This window comes from Centruroides sculpturatus, unplaced genomic scaffold (assembly GCF_000671375.1).
Source record: "Centruroides sculpturatus isolate CEXI.00-Female unplaced genomic scaffold, Cexi_2.0 scaffold618, whole genome shotgun sequence".
In the NCBI taxonomy this organism is placed as follows: domain Eukaryota; kingdom Metazoa; phylum Arthropoda; class Arachnida; order Scorpiones; family Buthidae; genus Centruroides; species Centruroides sculpturatus.
In genome coordinates this window covers 217,748-224,052 of record NW_019385016.1, presented here as the reverse complement: position 1 = coordinate 224,052, position 6,305 = coordinate 217,748, and the positions used below count along the sequence as shown (strand labels likewise).

General features: G+C 29.8%; 1 long non-coding RNA gene across 1 annotated transcript in view; it reads right to left on the bottom strand.

Moving 5' to 3' along the window:
* The window catches only part of LOC111633474, a 14,047-nt gene extending 9,111 nt beyond the window's left edge, over positions 1–4,936 (bottom strand). The window contains exon 1 of the long non-coding RNA XR_002758062.1: positions 4,825–4,936. This is a non-coding gene — a long non-coding RNA (uncharacterized LOC111633474). The remainder of the gene's footprint in view (positions 1–4,824) is intronic.
* Between the last annotated feature and the right edge of the window lie 1,369 nt (positions 4,937–6,305).

Here is a 6,305-nt window from a genome sequence, read left to right as displayed (position 1 = left end):
TTTTGTTCGGTATACGACTTAATTCAATTATACGCGCCATCTATGAACAAGTAGCACTATCGGTGTACTACACTAGACTAGACGTTCGCGGTGCTATGGTTTATAACTTTGTTAAATTTCTTCTGATTTTAATTTGTAAGTAACATTTTATTATTTTTATTATTCACGAATTGCAAAAGGGCAACAGAAAAATAAAAAAAATGACTAGAATCACAACGGAACTGAAAAAAGAGATTGTTGAGAAATATGAAGGTGGCACGCGTGTTCGAAATTTAACTGTTGCATTCCATATTCCGAGAACGACGATATCGACAATCGTGAAAAATAAAAACATTATTAAATTTGCTAACGTTGCGAAAGGGGTTAAATCAATTTCTAAACAGAGATCGAAGACATTAGATCATGTCGAGAAATTGCTTTTGCTTTGGACAACTGAAAAACAGTGTGCCGGCGACAGCGTATCGGAAGAAATTATTTGCGAGAAAGTTAAAAGGATACATGCTGATCTCATGAAAAATCAAGCAGAAACTAGCGAGGAAAACGAGGTGTTTAAACCCAGCCATTTTTTTTACATGAGAACGGATTAATCATTTTTACATTACTTCTTATGGGAAAGGTTGGTTTGGTATACATCCTATTCGGTATAAGTCCAAACACCAGGAACGGATTAAGGTCGTATACCGAGGTTCCACTGTATTCATTTTTTTATCACTAACTGTTTAAATTCAAATACAAAACTCAGTTCAGAAGCTTTCCACATTTTTGTCAATTTTTCTGGTATAAAATATTCTTGTTTAAAAAGAAAGAAATCCTTGTTCATGCCTGGAAAATGGATTCACTTAAGAAGTTTTCAACTGAATTCCATTGAAAACTTGATATCTATATATTCTATATACATTTTTAATTGTATTGCTTTATTTTTAATTGTATTTTTATACATTTCAACTACCATCCCACCCCTGTAAGCCCCATAATGCTACCACAAATATTCCCCAAAATTATGTAATACTTCACTTTCAATATGCAACACCCACAACAGATCTCTGAAAGTTTCACAGTTGAAATTTGACAGCCAATCAAAAGCATACTTTCAACTTTTGAATGTTAAATGATGAAAAAAACTTATTATGAGTGCTTTCAAAAATTATAAATAATTAGCACATTTAAGATATGTTTCTGATTCAAGATGTAACAAACTGTATATTGAAATAAATCCAATTTATTAATTTCATACTAGTATACATTCATCTATACTAATATTATAAAGAGGTAATGTTTGTATGTATGTAAGTTTGTATGCAGCAGGTAATCTCCAAAACTACTCATCCGATTTCAAAAATTTTTTCACCAATATTTAGAATGGAACTTCAGGNGTAAAAATAATATTAAAGTAGCCAGACATAGCCAAATATTGTAGCGCCACATCACTAGCGGACATTTGAAATTTGCCAACTAGGGCGATCGGTTAACCGAGGTGGCGGTTAATCGGGGGTCGGATAATCGAAGCTCTACTGTATTTCTAACCAAAACTTCCATTTTGTTTGTTGGTGTTCGTGACTTACCGCGTAGTTATGTCAATTTTATCATCGCGTGTAATAGCCGGGTTCTTCTCAAGCGAGTTACCTGTGCGAACAGCACGATGTTCCACTGGCGACAGCCACAATCCAGATTGTGGGTAAATCGAGATCGAAGTGAGTCGTGGATTGTGTGCGAACGGGGTATAACACATTATTTACTGCAGTAAGTAACTTAAAAACAATTACGAATAAAATAAATAAATAAAACAATTGAAAACCCAAAAAGTAGATGCCATTTTGAAACCATTTATCATTTTATTCTCCTAATTTAGTCAAATTTTCAATAATACAAGCAATTTTAGACTGACCTAGACTCCACATTACCTGAGTGTACAACTGAAACTGAAAATGATGCAACTTCCATTCTGCAATGAAGTTTCTAAGAAAAATGATCATGAGCTTGATGCAGCGATCGTGTTTGTGTATTGGTAAATAAATATGTTAATTTTCTTTATTTTTTGTGTATTCAGTACGCTATATTGAACAAAATGGTTATGCGGCTCGCGCTCGTCATTCTCTCAGTTATGTGGCCCGCTGTGAAAAAAGTTTGGTGATCCCTGTTCTAGAGGATGAACAAGTAGGTCTAAAAAGCTCAAATTATAGACTTTAGTCTCTCTGGTTATCAGTGATAAAAATTATTTCAAAATACTTCTGTCTGGTATACTTAGTCTGTGGAAAATCTTTTGTGTAAAACTTGTGAAAATTTTCACACATTAATCCACAAAGCCACGTCAAGGCGACATCCATTTTGTGGTAGTTTTTTGATTTCCAGAAACTAACCCTGATTACTTGACAGAATAACAATCAAGGAATAAAACTGGATATTCGTTGCTATTCGATTGATTCATTAAGCCGAAATCGATGGCAAAAAATTCAATTATTAGGTTATTTTAATCAAATGTTTTTTGGGGACATTCTCATAAAAATTTGTCAATTTAAAATAAATATAGCAACGAATAAAAGATTACGCTAAAAATGTAAATATAACTGATGTAGATCAAAGAGTCTCGTCGTCAAACAGAACATCAATTTATATCCCGAAGGTCTTTCAACACCCAAATGAAGATCTGTCAGTCGTCATGTCCTCTACAGAAGAGAAAAACCTTGTTACCAACCTTAAATTGTATTTTTAAGGAGAAATGTGCAAACTAACCGGAAAATAGAGTACAAGTGTATATTTTAATCTTTCAGACCATATAAAAGCTGTAAGGTCTTCAATAGAATGCGTGTTAATCACATTCTACATTTTCAATGTAGAACTTGTAGTTAAACTTCCGAGTAAATAACGTTAATGCTGGTCGCGGTTGAACACTAACGCTGGGCACATAATAGATACTTGTTTCTAGCACTTTTATACATACATGTTATTAATAATTTTGGTTTGTAAACTGCTAGGTTGATTTGTAATACTCTAGGGTGAGGTTGGTGCTCCGTAAAGCGTGTGCGCGAATATGGCTTTTTGGATGCCGACGATACGGCGCTTCCACTCCGCCAATATTCGAATATACAATAGCAATCCTATCCTTTTTTTCACTTGTAGTATAGAAATTTGTAATAAGATACATAATGCGGTTATAATAAAATATTGCGCGATTATTTTCATATAATTAAAATTAATATGTATTTATTTTTTAGAAAATACGAGGGAAGCGGCGCATCCACCGCTTCCAATGACGGCACGCCCTGCAGTAGGCTAAATTTTATTTNCTTCCACTCCGCCAATATTCGAATATACAATAGCAATCCTATCCTTTTTTTCACTTGTAGTATAGAAATTTGTAATAAGATACATAATGCGGTTATAATAAAATATTGCGCGATTATTTTCATATAATTAAAATTAATATGTATTTATTTTTTAGAAAATACGAGGGAAGCGGCGCATCCACCGCTTCCAATGACGGCACGCCCTGCAGTAGGCTAAATTTTATTTTCCATCCAGTTTTCTGGCTTCATCGTAAAAGAAAATAATAAGTTTCATAACAATTATTTACACGTCATCTATAAGGTATACACAGTACAACAATGGTTTGCATTGTTTTGGACTTATTAGCTCTTACAGGAAACTCAGTAAATCAACGTTTGTATTAAAAATTGGCAATGCAACTAACAGGATTGGAATTTTGCATGAAACTGTTTAAATTAACAATAAATATAATAAAATCAAAAATAATTTCGGATATAATTATTTCAGTGTGTTGTTTAAAATTATAAGTTAATTCAATAGATATCTATTAGTGAAATTTATTATAAAAATTGAATAAAATAAATTCATAACAAAAATTTTATTACCTGGATTATTTGCATTGGCATAATTGCAATACACACTCAGTCAATCATTACTAAATACAGATATAATATGAAATATATAAAAAGAAAAATATGGAAATGATTCTTTGGAGATTCTTTCAGTGATACATAAATTTTGCCATATAAAGACTTAAAAATTATGTAAAATACATAGCTTAGCTTAAAGTTAAAAATATTACAAAATTAATGGGGGGAAACCACTTCAGATTTTAAAATAAAATTTGCATAGAAACACAATATATAATGTCTTATAATAAAATTAGTTATGTGAGTTATTTGAAATACAGACAAGAATTAAATTGTGCCATGTTTTAAATCTTGATTAATAAATTTACAACAATTTTTATTTAATGAAAAGCAAAAATTGTTTGTACAAGTTCAAGCCAGTTTTTAAGTAGAAATGAGACAGACTAGAATCATATTGCTCCAGAATAAATGATATAAAATTCCATAAACATGGAATAGGTAAATGTCATTCGACTGACATTTTTTCTGACTAAATTCAACAATTTTAANTTAGATGCGGTTTTTTGCATTTTTGATTGCATTTTAATAGGGTACGTCAACAAAATGTACACTAAGAAGGGATTTTTCGATATTCCCCCCGCGGGGGAAAGGGACAGGATTAAGGCTTACTGTGAAGAACTTGGCTTCTATTATACTATTTTAGATGCGAGTTTTTGCGTTTTTGATTGCGTTTTAATAGGGTATGTCAACAGAATGTACACTAAGAAGAAATTTTTCGAAAAATTCCCCCCCCAACGAGGGAAGTGTTATAACACATTTATAATAGATACATTTTGAGCCACAACAAGGCGTGGCGGGGTCTGCTAGTTGAAAAATAAAATGAATATGGTAAAATTTATCTTTATTTTGAAGATAAATTCATTTTATATAACAGAAACAAAGTTTGATGTTTAAAAAAAAAAATAAATACCTGGACAATTCCAACTCCAATACCAATTCCAATTATTATGGTGAGATGATCTTTCAAATATTTCTTTAATTGAGGCACACAACCCTATAAAACAATATTAATTAATCAATTTAATAAATAGGTTCAAAATACACACACACAAATTGCTGTAATTAATTCCAAAATTATATACAAGAAATCATATTTTATGAAATGTAGAGAATTTCATTTTAAATCCTTTCTCATCTTGTCATAAATTCAAATTTCACCATCAAATGATTTGCATGATATACAAAAAATAGAAAAAATTTTATATTAAATCAAATTCATTTTTAAATTTTTAATAATAATAAAGTAACAGAATATATCACAGCCATTTATTGTTAATGATTTTACCATAAAAAAATCATTGTTTTTCAAACATATCTGAAGTTATAATAGACTATCAAGTTTATTATAATTTTAAATTATGTTTCATTACTTCAATGTAATAAAATTCAAGACAAAATTGTAAATCATTTCACTTTATTCCTAAATTTCAGAACATAATCTTGAGTATTATATCACCTTTCATTTTAAATATATTTTGCACTAAACCAAAAGTTTTTCAAAAACATCTAAACATAAGTTTCTGTTTACCCAAAACTGCTCATCATCTTTTTATTTTATTATACTTGTGCTTTTGGATTCCTAAAGAAAACCCATCTTCAGGAATATTAACAGACAAAATTAAAAAATATCAAATAACCATTAAGAACTACATTTATACACTTGATATACAATAAATAAATATTTTTATATTTATGCAAACTGGCCTTTTTTTATATTTAAAATTAGCATGCAAACTATAGAAATATAAGTTGAAAGATTTATACAATATTACAATACAAAATTATGTTGTTTGATATTTTCAAGATACACTTGAGCAAAACAAAAGAAAAAAAAAATTAAAAAAAGATATATTTATATACAATATGGAGTATTTATAAATCTATAGCTTGATATATGTACATTTGAGAGTATTCTATTTGGTATATATCATTACTTTCTTCACATGGCATGTAAGTGCCAACAATGATATAATATGTTACTCATAATACATTATGTTGTATTTCAACATAATCACTAGATCTTTTTTGGCACAATTTTGAAACTTTTCCAGCATTCAGGCCTTGAATACTTCTGCTTCTTCATTGCGAATGGCACAGCATAAAACAATAGAGAAGATGAGACCTAATATCTAGAAAATTTTTTAAAAAATATATGTAATTATATTACAACTGATAAAAAAAGAATCGTAAATAATTTTTAGCAATACAGTAAGCCCTCAATTTAACAGGATAATTAGAGAAAGGAGCATCAACTATTACCAAAGATCTATTAAATCAAACATATTTTTAAAATATGTTTTATACTATTCATGAATTGAAAGTTATAAGTTTTTCTTAAAACAACTTTTTTTCTTGGTCCATCAAATTGGAGTACATTAAATTGAAGACCTA